This window comes from Salmo salar, chromosome ssa19, assembly GCF_905237065.1.
Source record: "Salmo salar chromosome ssa19, Ssal_v3.1, whole genome shotgun sequence".
Taxonomy (NCBI): Eukaryota; Metazoa; Chordata; class Actinopteri; order Salmoniformes; family Salmonidae; genus Salmo; species Salmo salar.
The window spans coordinates 27458958-27478872 of record NC_059460.1 but is presented as its reverse complement, the minus strand read 5'-3'; the positions used below and the strand labels follow the sequence as shown (position 1 = coordinate 27478872).

The 19915-nt window shown below is 40.9% G+C and overlaps 1 protein-coding gene across 23 annotated transcripts in view; it reads right to left on the bottom strand.

The window, feature by feature from the left end:
- kiaa1217 (KIAA1217 ortholog) overlaps nucleotides 1-19915 on the bottom strand; it is a 202510-nt gene that overhangs the window by 58174 nt on the left and 124421 nt on the right. The window contains exon 1 of one of the 23 annotated variants that reach the window (XM_014157669.2): nucleotides 11864-12032. The exons of 21 other annotated variants lie outside the window; for them this stretch is intronic. The gene's annotated coding sequence lies outside the window, so the exon portion shown is untranslated. Of the gene's footprint in view, nucleotides 1-11853; nucleotides 12033-19915 lie in introns of those variants that run through there. One more of the 23 variants, XM_045702182.1, reaches the window with a different exon arrangement.

Sequence of the window (19915 nt, the reverse complement as noted above, 5' to 3'; positions counted from 1 at the left end):
CAGCATTTAACCCAACCCCTCTGAATCAGAGAGGCAGGGGGCTGCCATAATCAACATCCACTTCAGCGCACAGTGGGTTAACTGCCTTGCTCAGGGGCAGAACAACAGAGTTTTACCTCGTCAGCTCGGGGATTCGATCCAGCAACCCTCCAGTTGCTGGCCCAACGCTCTAACCACTAGGCTACCTGCCGCCCCATTGTCTAAACAACATGATGGTTGTGGCGTCTTGGTTTCAGACAGATGATCAGAGGTATACTACAGTGCTGAGACATGGTGATTAAATTGAATTATGATATTTAAAAATAATCACTGCTTCTATCAAAAGATAGTGGCAGACATAGAACACTTTATGGAAAATATAGCCATGCCTGCCAGGGGGCTGGGCTTATTTCTGCAAAACAGAAGCAACTTCACAAGTAATGTTTTCTAGTCTTTGTTTAAGAGCGCTTCAAGCTTCAGGTTGTGTAGCACAGAAATAGACAAACTTAAATTGATCTAATGTCAAGGAATTGTTCTCAATTCCTCATTTTAAGAGTTGAATAAGAAGCAAAGACTATTTACTCCGTCTAGTCAGCAACTAGGTCTTTCTCTCGCCAAACATTAAGGAGTGTGGACTTCTGCCAGGAAGCAAAAGCTCATCATGGTTTAGCCCCCACACTGGTGATGTCAGCAAGCCTTTTCACTTAAGATGCTAATTGTGTTGGCTCTCTCTCTCTGTGTGTGTGTGTGTGTGTGTGTGAGTGTGAGTGTGAGAGTGAGTGTGAGAGAGAGAGAGAAGCTACACGGAGTTCCAAATTGAGCAGCAGCTGCTGAAAAAATGAACTCCTACAAATATTGAAATGTACATGTTTTTTAGAGTGAAGTACATCGGAAAAAAGCAAAATAAAACGGCAAGACCGAATAGGAGACAAAACAAGCAACAAACAAAGACGATAGGCTTTTGAAAAAGTAACTATTTTTCATTATCTTAGCTAGCTGAATTGTTTACCAGTTGCTAAGCCGTTGCTAGGGACTCTCCTGGAAGAAGCTAGCTTGCTAACAAAGAACAACAACGAATATCTAGTTAACAGAAGAAAATAAAGACAAAATAAGGACAGAAGAAAAAGGACATCAAAGTGAAACAGTCCTCTAAAGACACAATAGACAATAATACAAGAAACAACGCTTCTATTGCAACATTGTAGCCAACATCACCAGCGTTGCTATGGAAATTGTTTACCCACCAGACATCCAAACAGAGAAAGCAAAGAAAAGTTTCAAAGGTTTGTTGATGGGACAGAACCATGAATGCCTGTTTGCAGATCTTACCAGTTGCAAAACAAGAGCAAATTTTATTTTTAATACCAAACGAGGGCACATATGGAAAAGGGTTATTTCCCTTTCTCAAAAAAGAGGCATCAGCCAAGGATGTCAGATAAGCCTTTTTTTTTTAAAGCTGACCAGAGCAACACGTATCAAACAGTAAACTTATATAATAATGGAACTGTATTGATACAAGGCAATGATTCAAACCTCCAGGCTTTGAGAATAGGTTTGCTACCCTAAAAGCAGAAGCTGAAATCATCTCAGAAACTGAGGAAAAAGTCAAGGAGGGAGATGGAGAAAAGCAGGCCAACGGTCTCTGTGACCCAGCAAGAAGTCTCAGTCTGCTCCAAACCAGGTCAGCCAACCAGCCACCCTGTCTGCTCCAGCCCAGGTCAACCTACCAGCCTCTCAGTCTGCTCCAGCCCAGGTCAGAATACCAGCCTCCCAGTCTGCTCCAGCCCAGAATACCAGTCTCCCAGTCTGCTCCAGCCCAGACAATCACCCACAACTGCAATCCTTATTGATTGAAATGGGAAGTTCTTAGTCCAGGAAAGATTATTCCCTAGACACCAGGTGTATAAGTTCTGGTGTCCTACAACTGACAGTGCAATGCAGCTACTCAGTCAGACCAGGATTGACACCCCCGACAACATCATCATCCACACTGGCACAAACCACCTTCATGCCAAAGGTGAATATGTATCTGGGGCAGTGAGAAGAGAGGCACAACGGGCACAGGCTATGTTCCCAACAACCAATATAGTTGTGTCCACTCTCCTACCAAGAAAAGACTTCCCAGGACAGTTGATGGACAATATAAATCAACAGATCACTGTGGACTGTGCCTCACTGCTCAACGTCAGAACGGCTCACCACCCCACTCTGACATGTCAACACTTATACCATAATGTACATCATGATCAGGACAGTATCAGAACCTTTGCCAAGGACCTAAAAGATGGAACACTTGGCAGGGACCCACACACCCATCACCCCAGCAACAGAGGTCCCCCGCCCCACATTCTGAAACAACAGTACCTACACCATCCCCAGGAGAAAAGAGCCAGACACGGCTTATTACAGCACAGCTCTACTAGACCAGGCCCAACACAGCACAGATTTACCAGCCCAGACCCGCCTCAGGACAGCACGACTAGACCCATCCCATCACAACACAGCTCTACTAGACCAGGCCCATCACAACACAGCTCTACTAGACCAGGCCCATCACAACACAGCTCTACTAGACCAGGCCCATCACAACACAGCTCTACCAGACCAGGCCCATCACAACACAGCTCTACCAGACCAGGCCCATCACAACACAGCTCTACCAGACCAGGCCCATCACAACACAGCTCTACTAGACCAGGCCCATCACAACACAGCTCTACTAGACCAGGCCCATCACAACACAGCCCTACTAGACCAGGCCCATCACAACACAGCCATACTAGACCAGGCCCATCACAACACAGCCCTACTAGACCAGGCCCATCACAACACAGCTCTACTAGATCCAGCCCATCACAACACAGCTCTACTAGACCAGGCCCATCACAACACAGATCTACTAGACCAGGCCCATCACAACACAGCTCTACTAGACCAGGCCCATCACAACACAGCTCTACTAGACCCGGCCCATCACAACACAGCTCTACTAGACCAGGCCCATCACAACACAGCTCTACTAGACCAGGCTCATCACAACACAGCTCTACTAGACCAGGCCCATCACAACACAGCTCTACTAGACCAGGCCCATCACAACACAGCTCTACTAGACCAGGCCCATCACAACACAGCCCTACTAGATCCAGCCCATCACAACACAGCTCTACTAGACCAGGCCCATCACAACACAGATCTACTAGACCAGGCCCATCACAACACAGCTCTACTAGATCCAGCCCATCACAACACATCTCTAATGGACCAGGCCCATCACAACACAGCTCTGACCACTACTCCAGGGTCGGACAGAACACTGTCCTTCAGAGTAGTACACCACATGATGCAGTCCATACCATGTATCACTCAGATCATCAGCCTACATATGCTGAGGTAACCTCTGGCAAAAGACACCTAGAACAATCAGAGATTGGAGAGGTACTGCAACTAATATGCAGACTACTGAGCTAGACAGACCCTTTAATTCACACGCACACACAGGGTTGCAGATTGCATTGTACTTATTTTTTGTGCAATCTTATTCCATTCTTATGAATTTGTTTACAACTATTCTTAATTTTATTGGCACCAGGATTATAATAATAATTATATAAATGGTGTGTGTTTGCGCGCGTGTGCATGCATGCATGTATATTATTATTATTTTGTTTTTTTTCAATGTACTTTACTCAAACCAGTGAATATCACTTATTATAAATGAGATCCTTAACTATCAGCTCTTGGATTATCCAGGGCCTATACTCTTCACATTTTGGTTATAAAACAACAAATCCAGAATTAATTAAAAACATCAAGGGACAGGACATCATAATCCTACTGGAAACATGGTGTCGTGGAGACATAGATACTCAGTGTCCCTCAGGCTATAGAGGAAGTTTACTACCATCAATCTGTCACGTCCTGAACAGTAATAGGGGTAATTTGTTATTCTAGTTTGGTCAGGACGTGGCAGAGGGTATTTGTTTTATGTGGTTCGGGGTGGTGGTTTGTTTAGTAGGGTATTTGATTTATGTATTCCGGAGGTTTTTGGGCACTGTTATAGGTTAGTGTATTTCTATGTTCTGTCTAGTCTTTTGTATTTCTATGTTTTGTTAATTGGGGTTGGACTCTCAATTGGAGGCAGGTGGTTTCTAGTTGCCTCTGATTGAGAGTCCTATATATATAGGTGTGTGTCTGTTGAGTACTTTGTGGGAGATTGTTCTGTGTATAGCCTTGTGCCTTACCAGCCTGTGAATAGTCGTTGTGTTTTCTTTGTGTACGTGTTTATTTTGGTTCTCCTTCTTGTCCGAATATAATAAAGAAGATGAGTACACATAACCCCGCTGCGTATTGGTCCGACAATGACTTCTCTTTATCCTCAGACGACGAAGAGTGTGACACAATCAAACATAAAAATGTTAAACGGGGCGAGACTCAGGTGGAATCAAGCAGGACTTAGCACTGAATGAAATGAAAAAAGGTACCAGTCACATTTGGCGAAAACTTAACAAAAGGTACAATCTATTGTGACTAGAGGTCGACCGATCATGATTTTTCAACACCGATACCGATTATTGGCGGGCCCAAAAAACCCGATACCGATCAATCGGCCGATTTTTTAAAACTTATTTGTAATAAATGACAATTACAACAATACTGAATGAACACTTATTTTAACTTAATATAATACATCAATAAAATCAATTTAGCCTCAAATAAATAATGAAACATGTTCAATTTGGTTTAAATAATGCAAAAACAAAGTGTTGGAGAAGAAAGTAAAAGTGCTATATGTGCCACGTAAGAAAGCTAACATTTAAGTTCCTTGCTCAGAACATGAGAATGAAAGCTGGTGGTTCCTTTTAACATGAGTCTTCAATATTCCCAGGTAAGAAGTTTTAGGTTGTAGTTATTAAAGGAATTATAAGACTATTTCTCTCTATACGATTTGTATTTCATATACCTTTGACTATTGGATGTTCTTATAGGCACTTTAGTATTGCCAGTGTAGCAGTATAGCTTCCGTCCCTCTCCTCGCTCCTACCTGGGCTCGAACCATGAACACATCGACAACAGCCACCCTCGAAGCAGCGTTACCCATGCAGAGCAAGGGGAACAACTACTCCAAGTCTCAGAGCGAGTAACGTTTGAAACGCTATTAGTGCGCACCCCGCTAACTAGCTAGCCATTTCACATGGGTTACACCAGCCTAATCTCGGGAGTTGATAGGTTTGAAGTCATAAACAACGCAATGCTTGAAGCATTGCGAAGAGCTGCTGGCAAAACGCACGAAAGTGCTGTTTGAATGAATGCTTACGAGCCTGCTGGTGCCTACCATCACTCAGTCAGACTGCTCTATCAAATCATAGACTTAATTATAACATAATAACACACAGAAATACGAGCCTTAGGTCATTAATATGGTCAAATCCGGAAACTATCACGTTTATTCTTTCAGTGAAATACGGAACCGTTCTCCGTATTTTATCTAACGGGTGGCATTCATAAGTCTAAATATTTCTGTTACATTGCACAACCTTCAATGTTATGTCATAATTACGTAAAATTCTGGTAAATTAGTTTGCAATGAGCCAGGCGGCCCAAACTGTTGCATATACCCTGACTCTGCGTGCAATGAACGCAAGAGAAGTGACACAATTTCACCTGGTTAATATAGCCTGCTAACCTGGATTTCTTTTAGCTAAATATGCAGGTTTAAAAATATATACTTCTGTGTATTGATTTTAAGAAAGGCATTGATGTTTATGGTTAGGTACATTCGTGCAACAATTGTGCTTTTTCGCAAATGCACTTTTGTTAAATCATCCTTTGTTTGGCGAAGTCGGCTGTCTTTGTTAGGAAGAAATAGTGTTCACACAGTTCACAACGAGCCAGGCGGCCCAAACTGCTGCATATACCCTGACTCTGTTGCAAGAGAAGTGACACATTTTCCCTAGTTAAAAGAAATTCATGATAGAAGGCAATATTAACTAAATATGCAGGTTTAAAAATATATACTTGTGTGTTGATTTTAAGAACGCCATTGATGTTTATAGTTAGGTACACGTTGGAGCAATGTGTACCTAAGCGATTATATGCAACGCAGGACAGGCTAGATAAACTAGTAATATCATCAACCATGTGTAGTTAACTAGTGATTATGCTTGATTGATTGTTTTTTATAAGTTCAATGCTAGCTAGCAACTTACCTTGGCTTCTTACTGCATTCGCGTAACAGGCAGGCTCCTCGTGGAGTGCAATGTAAAGCAGGTGGTTAGAGCATTGGACTAGTTAACCGTAAGGTTGCAAGATTGAATCCCCGGGCTGACAAGGTAAAAATCTGTCGTTCTGCCCCTGAACAAGGCAGTTAACCCACCGTTCCTAGGCCGTCATTGAAAATAAGAATGTGTTCTTAAACTGACTTGCCTAGTTAAATAAAGGTGTAAAAAATATTTAAAAAATTATAACAAAAAAATTATAATAATAAAAAATAAAATATATATATTTTTTTAAATAAATAAATAAATAAAAATCCGCCAAATCGGTCGATTTCCGATTGTTCTGAAAACTTGAAATTGGCCCTAATTAAATCGGCCATTCCGATTAATCGGTCGACCTCTAATTGTGACAATGATGTATACATATGTGCAGCTTATGCTCCTCCTTCAGATTCATCATATTATGATGATCAGTTTTTTGACAATCTCCATACAGAAATCATTACATTTCAGGCAGAGGGTAAAGTGCTTCTTTGTGGAGATTTCAATGCAAGAACAGGTTCTGAGCCTGACTACACTGATGCGGGAGGTAACCACCACATATTTGGACACCCCCTCCTTGTACAGCAGTCCTATTATAAATAATAGAAACAGTCCTGACCAAATACTGAACAAAAATGGGAAGAAGTTAGTGCATCTCTGTCGAGCCTTAGGCCTGTACATGCTTAATGGTAGAATCAGAGGGGACTCTTTAGGTCAGTTTACTTACTGCTCAGCTCTTGGGACAAGTGTAGTCGATTATGCCATCACTGACATTGACCCCTCCTCCATTAGTGCATTCACTGTCAGACCACAGTCACCATTGTCAGATCACAGTCAGATCAACGTGTTTCTGAAGAAATGAACCGGCAATACTCATTCAAAAAAACAGCCCAATAAACTCTACAACAAACCAATCATATAGATGGGCTCCAAACAGTGCAGAGAGATTCATTGAAACATTGACCTCAAATGAAATTATGAACTCTATACAATACCAAAACAATAAAGATGGTGTCAATTCGGCTACTCAAAACATCAACTGCATATTCAAAAAGCAGCATCGAAAGCAAATTTGAGAAAACCAAAGAAATGCAATATCAGATACAAAAAACGAAATGTTTCGGACAAATGGTTTGATAATGAATGTAAAACAATTAGAAAACATCTAAGACAAATGTGAAACGAAAAACATAAGCAGCAAAACAACCCAGAGATATGATAGGAATACTTTGAAACTCTGAAACAGTATAAACAAACACTGAAACGCAAGAAATTGAATTATACCAACAAGACACTTGATGAAATTGAAAACGCAATTGACCAAAATCAGCTCTATGACATGTGGAACAATTTAAGCCACAAGAGTTAGCCATACAAGATGTAGGAATTTGGAAAACCTATTTTGATAATCTATACAAAAACATCCCACAAAAAGACTTACAACAGAACCAATTAAAGAAAAATTTAACATCCTTGAATCAGTCATTAAAAACAACCAAAATCCATTAGATTACACAATAACACTAAATGAAAAGCCCAAATCTATTAAATCAAAGAAGGCTTGTGGTCTATACATCAGAAATGAAATGCTGTGCTTAAATTGCTCAACATGGTTTTAACTTCTGGCTGCTTCCCTGATGTCTGGAACCAGGGGCTCATCTCCCCTATCCACAAAAGTGGAGACAAATCAGACCCCAATAATTACAGGGGAATTCACGTAAACAGTAACTTGGGAAAGGTTTTCTGTAGCATTTTGAATTCAAGAATTCAAACCTTTCTTCAAGAAAAAAATGTAATAAGTAAATGTCAAATTAGCTTTCTCCCTAACCATCGCACTACTGACCATATATACACCTTACACACACTAATTAATAAACACGTCCACCAAAAAAAAGAGGGTAAAATCTTTGCTTGCTTTATTGACTTTAAAAAAAGCATTTGATTCAATTTGGTACGAAGGGCTATTCTACAAAATTCTCCAAAGTGGGCTTGGTGGTAAGGTGTATGACTTAATAAAATGTATGTACACAGAAAACAAGTGTGCAATAAAAATCAAAAACCAAAGAACAGAATTATTTTCACAACGTCGAGGTGTGAGACAAGTCTGCAGTTTGAGTCCAAATCTTTTCAACATTTATGTCAATGAATTAGCAGACATGTTGGACCATTCTCCAGCCCCAGGACTCACACTATTTGACACAGAGGTGAAATATCTGCTATATGCTGATGACTTGGTACTTCGATCACCAACCAAAGAAGGTCTTCAACAGAACATTAATACTCTAGAGCAATATTGCCATAATTGGGCCCTGGCAGTAAATTTCCAAAAAACGAAAATCATGATTTTCAAAAAAACAAAAACAATGTCAGAAACACAAATATAAATTCACCCTGAACAACACCATAATTGAACACACTAAAAATTACACCTACCTTGGTCTGACCATATCTGCATCGGGAAACTTTAATATGGCAGTGAATGCACTCAAAGAAAAAGCCCGCAGAGCATTCATTGTATGCAATAAAAATGAAATTATTCAAAATCAACATCCCAGTTAGAATTTGGACCAAAATATTTGACAGTATAATCCTACCAATAGCTCTTTACAGAAGTGAGGTTTGGGGGCCACTCAATAAACTGGACTTTAAAATGTGGGACAAACATCCAATTGAAGCCCTACATGCAGAATTCTGTCAGAAAATCCTACAAGTCCAGAGAAATACACCAACTAATGCTTGTAGGGCAGAATTGGGATGCTTTCCAGTTATAATGAAAATACAGAAAAGATCATAACATTTTTGGCTACATCTAAATTCAAGTCCGCAATTTAAAGCACTTCAAACCCAAGAGCTGAGCCCAGAAACGAGCCCTCTCAGTCAGCTGGTATTGGACCTCACCAACCAAGCTGACGCCAGCACTGCTTCAAAAGAAAGAATTCAAATAAACAAAATCATGAACCAATCAAAGGACTCATATTTACAACATTGGAAAAACGAAACAAAATCCCAAAGCCGACTAAATTGCTATCTGACCCTAAACAGAGAATATGAATTGGCTGATTATCTCTACTCTGTCAGAGATACGAAGCAGCGACAGATCCTTACCAAGTACAGGCTGAGTGACCATCAATTGGCAATAGAAACCGGCAGACATAAGAAGACATGGCTACCCAAAGAGGAGCGTGTATGTGGTCACTGCACGACAGGGGAGGTAGAGACAGAGATGCACTTTCTTCTTTACTGTGATAAATATTCCTCACAAAGAGATTCATTATTCACAGAAATGACTAAATTTATTCCAAATTCAAACTTATTAAACCCAGAGGAAAAACTAAAAATACTCATGGGCGAAGGAGCAATGGCTCCTCTTGCAGCCAAATATGTATTTGCCTGCCATAGCCTGAGGGACACTGAATAATAAGAAGTAACTTACTTATTATTACTATTATTGTTATTACTATTATTATTGTTGTTTATCATTCTAAATAGTAGTGGTATGGGTGGTATTGGTAATGATAGCAGTTTAATGATGGTGGTAGTAGTAGTGGTAATGATGACAGCAGTTGTAGTACTGATGTAAATGGTGAAGATGACCGTTATTTAGTTATAAGTTAGTTATAGTTTCATTTTCCATATTTAGATTTTTATATTTATTACATTACATTCTACTATTGACTGTTACTATTTTATGGTTATTATTTTTGTATTTAATTTTGTATTATTATTTACTGCCATTTTATATTATTTGTTATTGTTTATAATTTTATTACAATACAATTCGCAATAATGACACAATGTTTTTCATGCCAATAAATCAGCTTGAATTTGAGAGAGCGAGAACCATCCCTCAGCCCCATGTAATTAACTGGCCTGATCTGTATGAGTATCACACATCTGGAGTCCCTTAACCATGTACACTCTGTCTATGTACTGTACTTCTACATGCTGCTAACCCTGTACATCATGGGAAGACAGCAAGACACACTGACGAACCACCCTCTCTAACCCTAACCCGAGCTGTACATCTGTGTGTTAACAGACTGGCTCCTCAGATTGGACAGGGTTATCTGTATGTCTACATGGCCCAGCAACAAAAGGATAGACGTTCAGCTGGATATGGTAAGCCACTTTATGGTCCAAAATTGGGGTCCTGAGTTTTTGCTGAATACCTGACGAGGAAAAATGCAAGATCTGTTACTTTATGGTTCACAACCAAACAGACATGGCATTGGTTTACTACTCTAAAGACCGTGGTTTGAATTCCCAGATCATCTCACAGATGGCTTCATTTCTGCTCACTGCATTCAGTATCCTCGTGTCCGTCTGTGGGTCTCCAACTCCTCACGGTCTTTTGTATCATCCAGGCTGTGTCCCAAATGGCACCCTATTCCCTAGGTAGTGCCTACAGGGCTCTGGTCAAAAGTAGTGCACTGTGTTGGTAATAGGGTGCCATTGGAACACAACCCCAGTGTTAATGACATTATACACTAGTATCCCCTTGTCATCCATTCCCATTCATTACGGCTGTGTCCCCCTCCCTAACCCCTCTCCTACTACATTCCACCTCTAATCCCCCTCCCTCCAAATCATCACATGACCTTCTACAGACAGACTGCCTGCCTGCCTGGGGCTGGACAGACCGGGCTAATTGGTTCGTTAAAAGGGGTCGACTTTACAGTATCAACAATCAAAGCCAATCACGCGTTCCATGGAGAAGGGCTATAATCTGTGGACTCGAGGCGGTTTGCACTGTGGTTGCACATTACGGCATATCAAATTCATATTTATTCTGTCGGCAATAAATATGTTTTTATTAGGTAATAACTGTAGTCAAAACAGACATATCAGACTTACACTGCGACAGACATATTACGGTATATCAAATTCCTATGCCCTGTCATCAATACATGTATTATTGTTATGTGATTGCTGTATATAAAAGTACCATGTATGTAAAATGTATGTGTATGCAGCAGCAAAGCAAAATGTAAAATATATACAAAAAATAGAAAGTGGATAGGTTAATGAAAAAGGATAGGTTAATGAGAACACATGACAACAGGTCCATTGACCCCAGAACCTACGTTCAATCGGTTTCAGCAACTTTGAAATGTGCACAACTGATTTGGCCCAGCCATTCGATTAAATTCACTCAGGCAGACCTCAATCAGACTCGGACACAGACCTCTGTGTGCCCTGCACTGAGAGAGCCAAAACAAAACATATTACATTTTAGTCATTTTATATTAGCCTGAGCACACAAACATAGAGGGTTCGCCGACAACAAACTCAGACTACTGTACTTTCACTAGCCAAACGTACTCTTACGAGCGATGCAAATGGAAGGTTGGAGACTTACAGAACGTTGACGTCCTGAAAGTCCACATATTACAACGCGCTTTGTGGCAATCAATATAGTGTCGCTCAGAGGTTACTGTTCATCCGACCAACTTACTACAAATACTGAATCAATATGCTCTCAATTTCAACCTGTACATAAGAGGCATACATGCCCAATCATCATAGTCACAATCCTGATCATAAGCAGAATTAAATAGATTTTAAATATTTCCCTCCTAGTTTGAAGACATTTAATAGAATAGAAGATATTTACAGTGAATTACCAGCACGGCGATTATCTCCCTCCTGCAGAGCTTCCCATATCCTAGTCTAGTGGAAACTCCCCTGGTCTGCTGAACACACACATCCTGCTGTTATTCCAGCCCCACTGTTCTGTTCTGTTCTCCCCTAGACTGGATAGAAGGATGGTGGTGACTTCCAGTCCAGCCTGCCCAGGATAAACTCACATCAAAGTTCTATCACCACCACAGTGTCAGGGGAGAGCAGTCAAGGGATGTGGGTGTGTGTGTAGAACCAGGGCATCCACATACGCATGTGGACGCACACACACACACACTCATCAAAATCACACTTTTTTTTAACTTATTTTTTATCTCTAAGTCATGCATTGAAAAAAAAGAGAGAAAATTGTGCACCGAGACAAGATTTATCTGGGAGCAGTAAATCGATTTACAAGTTTGACAGTGTGTTTTAGATAAAATGAATAGCTCTGAAATTTCCCAAATCCCCTTTGGTATTTACAGCCTCCCATCTCATGAGGGCTGGAAGAAGCCAGAAAGATGACACCGGTCCCCAGAACAGATAAGACCTCAGCCTGCTAGGCAAATCCTCACTGGTAATACTGGTAAAACTTAATCAGTGTCTCTGAGAAACAGACTAGCCATAGGGCAGTTGGGGAAAATGCCAGATGGACCAGTCCATCTTTAGCCAAGAGCGACAGTTTAATATATAATTTTTTTGTTGCACAGAATAATCATTTTTTGAATAATAATGGGGGCCTCTAGGGGAAAAAAAATGGCCTGGCATATTAGAAATGCCCTGGCCGATTTCTGGTCCCAGTCAACCCCTGGTCTCTCCCATCGCAGAATGGGTCAGAGACCCTAACGACCACTCAAACGGTCTCTCTCTTCACCATAGTTGTACAACTAAATTGCTAGTATGTCTCTAAATAACAAGTAAAGTGGTATTCCCTTAAGGAAAAAATAATAATAATTCACGTGAAAAATCCCATGAAGTTTCACGTGAAACCATATGGTTTTGGAACACTTTCACATGTGATTATATTTCACATGAAGTTTAACATGTGGATATTTTTCATGAGATTTCACAGGCGATGCCCTACAATTAAAAATGTGTCCTTAAGATGTCATCAACTTACATATCTGATTACATTGTGTAGGCTTATTTATACAGTAATTATTCTTCAACATGTCCTCACGTGGGATTTGAACTCACAACCTCTTGGTTCACAGCATTCCAAACTTCCTGCTATGCCACCATGTCTGTGGCAATAATTGACTTCACCTGTGTCCCTACACTTTGGACTTCAAAGTAAATCTTAAAAAATACACTCAAGAAAAAAAATATTGTATTGTATTCATCATGGTGATTCAGGAGTAACATTAAAACTGAATAATACGCCCCACCAACATTAAACTACACAGAAAACCCTAAAATTGCTGAAAATGTAATTAATGATGAGAGAATAGTCAGATTATTTGCTAACTTAAATAGCAGTGCAGATGGCACTATTTTTCTAAGTGCAGAGATGTGTTGTAGGTAATGAATCTGTAGGGGACTTTGGTATTCTACAGACTTTGTGGCCCAAGGTTGTGAGAGATCAAGTCCCAGGTTAGGGCATATTGAAAAGTCAGCACTAAGTGATCATGTGAAATGTAAATCAGATTGATTAAAGATGTTTACAATATTTTAGCTGAACAGCGTACCACTTAACTTTAAAAAAAACATACCATTTCATTACTTCCCGTAAAAATAAAAAAACACAGGAAATGTGCAATTTCACATGTGAAAACATAAGAGACATGTGAGGTCAGTTGTTCACAGGTTACATTTTGAGTTCACATGTGAGGAGCATTTTCACATGTGAAAATCTAATTCTCACATGTGGAATTGCATTTTCACGTATGAAAAACATTCACGTGAAAATAGAATGTGCAATTTTACATGTGAAAAACTGTTGTCAAGTGTAGTTTCATGCTATCACATGTTGCTTTTACATGAGATCACATGTGAAACACGTGTGATCACGTGAAATTCATGTGCTTTTTCCGTAAGAGTTATGTTGCACGGCATTTAAGTTACAGGTGATTACATCAGAAGATAAATGTTGGAAAAGCAAGAAAAAGGTTGGAAATAATATGAGATTGTTAGCCATGGAATACCTTGCACGCTTGCAGGATCATTTTACTGGTTCTGTTTTGCACTAGTGCCTGTAACTGTCATGCAATTTTGGGATTGAGCAAGCCAGAGTTTAACAGGTCTGGGCTAACCAGGTCTTAACAGATAATTTACCCATTACTGTACTTTCCACACACACACACACACACACACACACACACACACACACACACACACACACACACACACACACACACCACAAAGTATTTGCTGACAGAGCTCTGGCATCACGTCCTGTCTAGACTTGTTCTTTAATGTCATAACATTAGTACTCTGAGTATGATTTATCCCTTCTGACGCTTCCGGCTTTCCCGTAATAACAGCTCTGCTGAGTTTCATTCTAAGGGGATCCATACCCACACACACACACACACACAGAGAACACACTCTCTTCCAGAGAGTTTGTCCTGGCCCGTATAACCATCAGGTCTAATTTGAGCCTCTCTCTCTGTGTGTGTGTGTGTGTGTGTGTGTGTGTGTGTGTGTGTATCTGGTGACAGTCAGGGAATTCAACTAAGGTATATAAACAACAACATATCAGCCATAGCAAGTACGATTTTTTTGTTACTAAGAATGTGATTGTTGTGAAGGCGTGTAGTTAAATGTATTTTGAACAATAAAAAAAAGTGTTCTGTATTTTATTTTGATCCATTGGTAACATTTTGTAATTGTAACAAGATAGTTTCTTTCCCCATCTTTGTCTGAATACATTAAAGACAGCATAGCAAAGAAACGGGAGAAGGTAAAAAGAAATGTGAGATAAGATATTACTTAAGTAACATGTGGTAAGAAAAGTCTTCTTAGCATCACATCTCCCACATTCTCTCATAATTAAGCTAACGTCTGAGTGTAAGTCACAATGGATGCTCCCGCAAATGGCACCCTACTCCCGATGTGGTGCACTACATTCGACCAGGGCCCAAAGGTCAAAAGTAGTCCACCCATAAAGGGAATAGGGTGCCATTTGGGACAGAGGCAAGGTGTAGTTTCTTCAGAGTGAGGAAGAGTCGCAGGGCCCTGATCTCCATTATGAAAGTGTTATGCAGTGAGGCAAAAAAGTATTTGATCCCCTGCTAATTTTGTACGTTTGCCCACCGACAAAGAAATGATCAGTCTATAATTTTAATGGTAGGTTTATTTGAACAGTGAGAGACAGAACAACAACAAAACAATCCAGAAAAACACATGTCAAAAATGTTATAAAATGATTTGCATTTGAATCAGGGAAATAAGTATTTGACCCCTCTGCAAAACATGACTTAGTACTTGGTGGCAAAACCCTTGTTGGCAATCAGAGGTCAGACGTTTCTTGTAGTTGGCCACCAGGTTTGCACACATCTCAGGAGGGATTTTGTCCCACTCCTCTTTGCAGATCTTCTCCAAGTCATTAAGGTTTCGAGGCTGACGTTTGGCAACTCGAACCTTCAGCTCCCTCCACAGATTTTCTATGGGATTAAGGTCTGGAGACTGGCTAGGCCACTCCAGGACCTTAATGTGCTTCTTCTTGAGCCACTCCTTTGTTGCCTTGGCCGTGTGTTTTGGGTCATTGTCATGCTGGAATACCCATTCACGACCCATTTTCAATGCCCTGGCTGAGGGAAGGAGGTTCTCACCCAAGACTTGACGGTACATGGCCCCGTCCATCGTCCCTTTGATGCAGTGAAGTTGTCCTGTCCCCTTAGCAGAAAAACACCCCCAAAGCATAATGTTTCCACCTCCATGTTTGATGGTGGGGATGGTGTTCTTGGGGTCATAGGCAGCATTCGTCCTCCTCCAAACACGGCGAGTTGAGTTGATGCCAAAGAGCTCCATTTTGGTCTCATCTGACCACAACACTTTCACCCAGTTGTCCTCAATCATTCAAATGTTCATTGGCAAACTTCAGACGGGCATGTATATGTGCTTTCTTGAGCAGGGGGACCTTGCGGGTGCTGCAGGACTTCAGTCCTTCACGGCATAGTGTGTTACCAATTGTTTTCTTGCTGACTATGGTCCCAGCTGCCTTGAGATCATTGACAAGATCCTCCCGTGTAGTTACGGCTGATTCCCCACCGATTCCTCACCGTTCTCATGATCATTGCAACTCCACGAGGTGAGATCTTGCATGGAGCCCCAGGCCGAGGGAGATTGACAGTTCTTTTGTGTTTCTTCCATTTGCGAATGATCACACCAACTGTTGTCACCTTCTCACCAAGCTGCTTGGCGATGGTCTTGCAGCCCATTCCAGCCTTGTGTAGGTCTACAATCTTGTCCCTGACATCCTTGGAGAGCTCTTTGGTCTTGGCCATGGTGGAGAGTTTGAAATCTGATTGATTGCTTCTGTGGACAGGTGTCTTTTATACAGGTAACAAGCTGAGATTAGGAGCACTCCCTTTAAGAGTGTGCTCCTAATCTCAGCTCGTTACCTGTATAAAAGACACCTGGGAGCCAGAAATCTTTCTGATTGAAAGGGGGTCAAATACTTATTTCCCTCATTAAAATGAAAATCAATTTATGTAATTTTTGACATGCGTTTTTCTGGATTTTTCTGTTGTTATTCTGTCTCTCACTGTTCAAATAAACCTACCATTAAAATGATAGACTGATCATTTTTTTGTCAGTGGGCAAATGTAAAAAATCAGCAGGGGATCAAATACTTTTTCCCCCTCACTGTACGTGTCTAATGAATGCTTACTGGGGACCACTCACACCCCTTTACTCTACCCACACCAAATGATCCTCTACCTCCCAAAGGAGAGGGAGGGGTGAGCGGGCGACATAGCGGCACAAACAAACACACACATTCGCACAAACACACTCTTAGTCACACACTGAACTTTTCATTAGATTTGACATGACTAAAGCAAATGTTCATCTCTTTCATGTGCGTTTTCACCTCCTCTAATCCCAGCATGCACATACACTCGTGCACTCACACATACACTCACATCAACACACACACGTACATCAACACGAAAGGTTCAGACAATCTTATCAGACCTGGATTTGTTTGATTGACCCATGCAAATAGGGAAAATATTGCTCCTTTCAACTCTACAGTTGCCCATCATCATCATGCGTTCCTATCACTCTCCTCCATCTGTTCCTGTCTTCTTTGACCTTTACGTGTATGCCCTCACACACCATTGAGCCTAGCATTGTTTTTTCTTTGACCTCCTGGATGTGCTTTATCAGTTATATCAGATACTACGCCGCACTACACAACTCCAGCACACACACACACACACACACACACACACACACACACACACACACACACACACACACACACACACACACACACACACAACCTGCTGGAGAGAGAACCTGTTTGTATGTGGCTGCTATGAAAGTGAACTGTGTTTGTGTGATCAGGGGTGTATTCTTTCCGACGATTCTGTTGAAAAATGTTTCTTAAACGGAAACAAACGGAATGAAATGGGGCCAAACATACCTGAACTTGTCTAATAGAAACTCTTGTTTGCCACTGTTGGACTAATGATTACACCCTAGATCAGCTAAATGCAGGCAAAAGTGTACAAAGCCGTATTGAATGTGTCAATGTCTGTCACATTGATTACTCAAATTTCTCTCAACCTGTGCACCTACGTTGTAAACTTTGATTCATAAGCTAGGTTGTAGCAACCTCGTGATGGGTATAGGGAAAATGTGAGAATTACAAGGTATACTAAACCTATCGATTTTACATTGAGCTGGGTGAATGGAATATGAATGACAGTCATCCAATATGTTGTAATAGAAATAAGGCCATGCTCAGCAAAAAAAGAAAATGCTAATCTTAAACGGTACCGACTGCCACTTGTTTTCACGTCATCTCAAGGGAGGGGTTCGGTATGACATACACTCAATTCTAGATGTGCTGGGTGGTACTAGAGGTCGACCGATTATGATTTCTCAACACCGATACCGATACCGATTATTGGCGGACCAATCGATTATATGCAACGCAGGACACGTTAGATAACTACACATGGTTGATGATATTACTAGTTTAACTAGTGATTATGTTAAGATTGATAGTTTTTTATAAGATAAGTTTAATGCTAGCTAGCAACTTACCTTGGCTTCTTGCTGCCCTCGCGTAACAGGTAGTCAGCCTGCCACGCAGGCTCCTCGTGGAGTGCAATGTAAGGTAGGTGGTTAGAGCGTTGGACTAGTAACCGGAAGGTTGCAAAAACGAATCCCCGAGGTGACAAGGTAAAAATCTGTTGTTCTGCCCCTGAACAAGGCAGTTAACCCCCGTTCCTAGGCCGTCATTGAAAATAAGAATGTGCTTTTAATCTGACTTGCCTAGTTAATGAAAGGCAAATCGGTGTCGAAAAATACTGATTACCGATTGTTATAAAAACTTGAAATCGGCAATAATTAATCAGCCATTCCGATTAATCGGTCGACCTCTAGGTGGTACCATCTCAAGGTTTACTATAAAAGTAGGTGACAGTGTGCCTTATTTGGCAATGGTCTTGGTAAGTGGAGTGTGCCAATATATTTTGCATGCTTCCTTGACTAGACTACTGCTTCTACACAAAATTCAAAAAGGCAGTAAGGCACATTTCCGCATATGACCAAATTCAAAGTTTTTGCTTACAGTTTCAAACACATCTGTGCTTTTATGAAGAAAAAAAACATGTAGGCTATGGGGATTATACATTTATGTTCGTAGCTACATCCATTGTAACAAGAAAAAGATGACAATGGTGGGCATGTCAAAAAAATACTTCCTCAACAGTTACAAACAGAAATACCTTATTTACATAAGTATTCAGACCCTTTGCTCAGGTGCATCCTGTTTCCATTGATCAGCCTTGAGCTGTTTCTAAAACTTGAAAGGAGTCCACCTCTGGTAAATTCAATTGATTAGACATGATTTGGAAAGGCACACACATGCACTGTCCCACAGTTGACAGTGCATGTTAGAGCAAAAACCAAGCCATGAGGTCGAAGGAATTGTCTGTAGAGCTCCAAGACAGAATTTTGTCGAGGCACAGATCTGGGGAAGGGTACCAAAAAAATGTCTGCAGCATTGAAGGTCCCCAAGAACACAGTGGCCTCCATCATGCTTAAATGGAAGAAGTTTGGGACCACCAAGACTCTTTCTAGAGCTTGCCGCCCAGCCAAACTGAGCAATCAGGAGAGAAGGGCTTTTGTGAGGGAGGTGACCAAGAACCTGATGGTCACTCTGACAGAGCTCCAGAGTTCCTCTGCGAAGATGGGAGAACCTTCCAGAAGAACAACCATCTCTGCAGCACTCTATCAAAATCAGGCCTTTATGGTAGAGTGGCCAGACAGAAGCCACTCCTCAGTAAAAGGCACATGACAGCCTGCTTGGAGTTTGCCAAAAGGCACCTTAAGGACTCTCGAACATCTCTGGAGAGACCTGAAAATATCTGTGCAGCAACGCTTCCCATCCAACCTGACAGAGCTTGAGAGGATCTGCAGAGAAGAATGGGAGAAACTCCCCAAATACAGGTGTGCCAAGCTTGTAGCGTCATACCCAAGAAGACTAAAGGCTGTAATCGCTGCCAAAGGGTCTGAATACTTATTTAAATGTGATATTTCAGTTTTTTATATTTAATAAATGTGCAAAAACATCTAAAATCTATTTTAAAATAAGGCTGTAACGTAACAAAATGACTCTGAATACTTTCCGAAGGCACTGTATATACACTTCCTAGTGTTAAAAAAACTGAAGTGTTATTGCATAACACAAAAAGTGTTAATTCCCTAACACTGACAAAGTATAACAGTGTCAGTACTAAGCAGTGTTAATTTAACACTGAAAAGTGTGGACCCATACATTGAACACTGTCAGTGTTGATTCAACACTGAATCATTTCTGTGTACTTTCAAGTGCACACAGAGTAAGACCTTATGCAGGAATTAGTAGAAGCACAGCC